Source organism: Coffea arabica, chromosome 10c, assembly GCF_036785885.1.
Source record: "Coffea arabica cultivar ET-39 chromosome 10c, Coffea Arabica ET-39 HiFi, whole genome shotgun sequence".
Lineage (NCBI taxonomy): Eukaryota > Viridiplantae > Streptophyta > Magnoliopsida > Gentianales > Rubiaceae > Coffea > Coffea arabica.
The window spans coordinates 11,058,017-11,062,613 of record NC_092329.1 but is presented as its reverse complement, the minus strand read 5'-3'; the positions used below and the strand labels follow the sequence as shown (position 1 = coordinate 11,062,613).

At 32.4% G+C, this 4,597-nt stretch overlaps 1 long non-coding RNA gene across 1 annotated transcript; it reads right to left on the bottom strand.

Annotated features, from left to right (window-relative positions):
• Positions 1 to 230: 230 nt before the first annotated feature.
• LOC113713638 (uncharacterized) lies at positions 231 to 1,687 on the bottom strand. Its single transcript, XR_011822592.1, has 2 exons — positions 1,541 to 1,687; positions 231 to 700 (listed from the first exon to the last, which is right to left on the bottom strand). It is a non-coding gene; the product is annotated as an uncharacterized lncRNA (long non-coding RNA).
• Between the last annotated feature and the right edge of the window lie 2,910 nt (positions 1,688 to 4,597).

Sequence of the window (4,597 nt, the reverse complement as noted above, 5' to 3'; positions counted from 1 at the left end):
TATTTAGAATGGATTCCACAATCCAAGACGAAATAAATCATCTGTAGGCAATAAACTTGATAACAAAGTATGAGGGCACTGAGTCTAAGCTTAAACTTTTTTTTTTAAAGACAATTCTACATTACAGAAGTTGCTGCTGTCACAAAAATTCTTTTACACAAGTACCCTCATCCCAAATATCAGAAGTCACAACAATGACAAGGAAAAGGGAAAGAAAATAAGTTAGAACATGTAAAAACACAAGATCAAATTGAAAATACTAATGCCCATTTGTCAACTTCAAAGGCTACACTGCATAATATACAAATCATGCTCCATATATCACACTTCAAGTCAGAGGATATTTATGTTCATTAGAAACTCCTTCAATGAACTAACTACAACGCTCTAAAGAAGAGTGTGCTATTAGGGCGCACCTCCAATGGAATCACGCTTCAGTACTAATATGCATCTCAATCCCGAATACCAAGTTCAACCTCAAGATCTTCATCATTCTCAAAGAGCTTTAGAAGACGGGCTTGCTGCGCATCCCTCTTCTTCTTTTGCCATATCTTGAACAGAAACACAGAAAATCCAGCAACAGACAGCAGCCCAAGGATCAAGAGGAGCACTATTAGCCCCCCAGAGTGTTTGGATGACTTGTGATTTGCAGCATTTGTATCACTGTTCAAAGTTAATGATGATGAATGATCCGCCACAGCTGCAGTAAACAGCACGCCAGATTAAAATTTATCACATAAAAGAAACAAATCATGTACTAACTTCACAAGTAATAAACCATAATTCATAACCAAATCAGTCTTTCTTTCTAGCAACCTGTTCAAAACAGTTATCTGACCTCCAGAAAACCTATCTGAAAATATGAACAAATTGAACCAAAAAATCAAAGTCAACACATCTTACTAACCTATCCTGGTTCCATACAGTCGAAAACATGCATAAATTTGCTAACTTCTGTACTTGGTGATTCAACACAAAAACTAACAAAGGTTTATCTCTTATTCCCCTAACGAGAAAGGCATCTCTTACTTGTCAATTTCAACCCACAAAGCACAACTAGAAATCATCAACTCAAATAAATCCAGACTAGCTAAGCAATAATCATTTCTAGTTACCTCTAAGGTTACTCTGTAATTATCTTCTATTCTAAAGCGAGAAAGTTTGCAACTTTTCAACCCTTTCTGAAATTAAGTCTGCCAATAGCGCTTCTTCACCCTTCTCTAAGGAGAATTTCATATTTATTTACATAAAAGAAAAAGCTCAAAGAGAGATGATCAACAAATTCTTTAGCTGAAGGCATATACAACTACTGAGGCTTTGAGTAAAGAAACAAATCCGATCAATAATGGTACAACCAAAAACCCATTCAAGAATTTGTACAAAAATTTGCTTGAATAGATACTTCTATAACTCAAGAACATAAAACCCACAACAGAACAAGAAGTAAAAAGTCAAAGCACAAAAAAAAAAGAAGAAGAAGAAAAAAATTCACCAATCATTCTATCATAAAAATTTAAGCAGAAAGATTAGAGAAACAGACCTGGAAGAAGATGAAGTAAATGGCAGAAAAATAAGATAAAGAAAAACTGAAGAAAGCTCCGGAGACCCATTTCACTGCAACTCTGCTCTGCTGCTTCTTGTCCTTTCATCGGTGCCTCTTTATCTTTTTTTGTTTTTTTTCAAACATTTGTCGCAGTAGCGTTTTTCATACTCTTTAATGCGGGGAAATTTACGAAATTAGTCATTAATGATTCTCCTGTTCTTCTTGAGACCCATATTACTTTTGTCATCTTTCAATTTAATCCTTCTAACTTCTTGTGGAGCTAATTCATATTTAGCACTTGATATTTTTAAAATGGGTTAATTGCCTTCCCCTCACAAAGGGTAGCCAAAGGTCAGTCCAGGAGTTTAAGAGAAAAAAGAAGCCCAGAAATAAAATATGGTTTAGATACGAAAAGCGAAGAACAGAATTTGATTAATTTTCTTGCTTGTTTTGCGAGATTGTGAGTGAAATGGATGATGTTAAATTTGTTAGGTATTACTGCTTTATTTTTTGAGTGATTTACTTGCAAATTTTGACTTTTTAAAAAAGTTTTTGTATTTTAAGCTAAAGTTTATGTCGTATATCCCAATTTTTTGGTGCCTCAAACAAAAAACACTCTATCCCATATTTTGGAGATAAATTTTCTATTCATTTTAACCTACTATTTGTTCACTGTTATGTGTTCCTTTATTCCCACAAAAAATTTCTATAAAAAAGGAAAATTTTCCCTCTTTTGTTCTTTTTTATTTTATTTTCATAATGATTAGATGCAAGGGATTTGAATCTATGTGGAATTTGGACTATAATCAGATTATGCTCTTCAAATAAACATTTTTTTTCCATTGTATTGACAATAGAATGACGGTTAAATTTTGCATTGAAAGTACCACCAAAACAAAGAGGTTGATAGTTTTGATAGAAAATAATAGGATGAGAATTGCAATTCATCATAACTTCCTTAATTTACCTCACAAAAAATAAAAAGAGAGGTGAGGATATTTAGAGGGAATTTCCTAAGTCAAGCTTTTCAAGTGACAAAGGCATGACTCCTTAAATCATAGTTATTAAACTCGGCCTGAGGAGGAACTCAATGAAAGAGGTGGATCAATAGTTTACTAGTTCAACCAGTAGGTGAGTGGTTCAAATGGTGGGTTACTAAATACATTTAAATATTATGTTTCATAATTTTTGATATAGTTAAAACTATAATAAATTATGCCATAGTAAATGCTCAATTAGTCTAATTTATTATAAAATCATTAATTCTTATAAAAATTATCAAAACCTAAATTTAATTAGTAATCACCAATTTCAAGTATAAAATTTTATCTATGTGTAATTACCTAGTTTATTTATGAATTTTAAGTGCAAAAACTTATTAGAAATGATATTTGCCTTTAAAATGAATTGTGTGATATGTTATTTTTTAAATCCATTTCATATATAGAGTTTGGGGATTAACAAAATTTATTTTATTAAAAGATTCCAAATAAATTTTCTTTTGGAGAAATAAAATAAGAATAAAAGTCTAATATATAATATAGGAAAGACTAAATTGTTGGTCCAGTAGTGATTGCACTTACTTATACACATGAGATCCCAAGTTCGGGCCATTACTTTAGTATCTTCTTAAATTTTTTTTTCCACAATAACATGTAAATCCGGATTCCTTACAAAATCGGACGGTTCACCAACTTAACTAGTTGAACCACTGGTTCGTTGACAAGTCAACGGTTTAATTGTATAAACGATTTAATCAACGATCCAGTTCGGCTCAATTGCTAGTTCATCGGGTTGTTCGGTTGAACCGTCTGGTTGGATTTCATAACAATGCCTTAAACTGTCCCACTCAATATTAATTTTCATTAGCGGGAGTGTTCTAAATCGTAATAGCTGCCTTCCTTTCAAAAAAAAAAAAAAAAAATCCTAAAAGCTACCTTTGTCTCAGATAGAAATAGATTTGATAGTATTTGCATGATAAGTCCTAAAACGAAAGTCTATGTTTTCAGAACCGGACCGGATAGCGACTCGGCCGAGGTCAGGGGTCAGGGGTCAATGGGTTCGACCGGGGGTCGATAGGGGTCGAACCGGATGACGTCATAAATAAAAATTATTTAAAAATTAAAATATTATATATATAATATCTAATAATATATTGATATTAATAAAGGCATATTCATATATATTTGATGTTTCAAATATATTTAACAAGAAAATACAAAGAAATTAGAACAATCAAGTAGCAATTTATATTATTTAATAAATATTAACAAGTTTAGAATTAAAATTATGAATTTAATTGAAAAATAACATCAAATTTTAGGACAATATTTATAAAGTATCAAATATTTGAGCTATATCAATAAGTTTTAACAATTTAGGGGGTCAAAACATAATATTAAAAAGTTTGAATTTTTTTAAAAAAAAATTACTGTTGAACCGGAAAAACCGGTTTTTTCCCGGTCAAACCCGGTCAAACCCGGTTTTTGACCGGCTTTGACCGGATTTTAAATTTCCGGTTTTCTAATGTGACTCGGACCGGCTACCTGGCCGGTTTCCGGTTCGACCGGCCGGTCCGGTCCGAGTCTGAAAACAGAGACGAAAGTGTATGATCTTGGAAGGAAATTATATAAACTACGCTACACACTCTTTTTATTGCTTTTGTTATTTTTCTTTCGTAAGTATTTTCTCTGTTTAACTTTTTCACATTTTTAAAACAATTTTTAAGAAGGTCCAGAGCTTGTCAAGAACCTTTTATCGATTTGTAAAGTGCGGATAAAATTGTCTAATTACCGACCCTTCGTTAGATTTACTACTTTAGCATTAATTCACAGAGATCTACATATGCAAATGGACACATTCATGTTGCAAGAAAATATTGAGATTAGTTGTTAGAAATTAGGTACGGAAAATAGTAAACATTCGAAAATAACGCAGCAATATTCAAGACACAAAAAAATGCCCTACACCGCACTGCAGCAATACTGCGCAAGTATCACCTCGAATCCATGCTTAAAAGCTTGGGGTACGAGTGCATATGGGGTGAGCTATTAG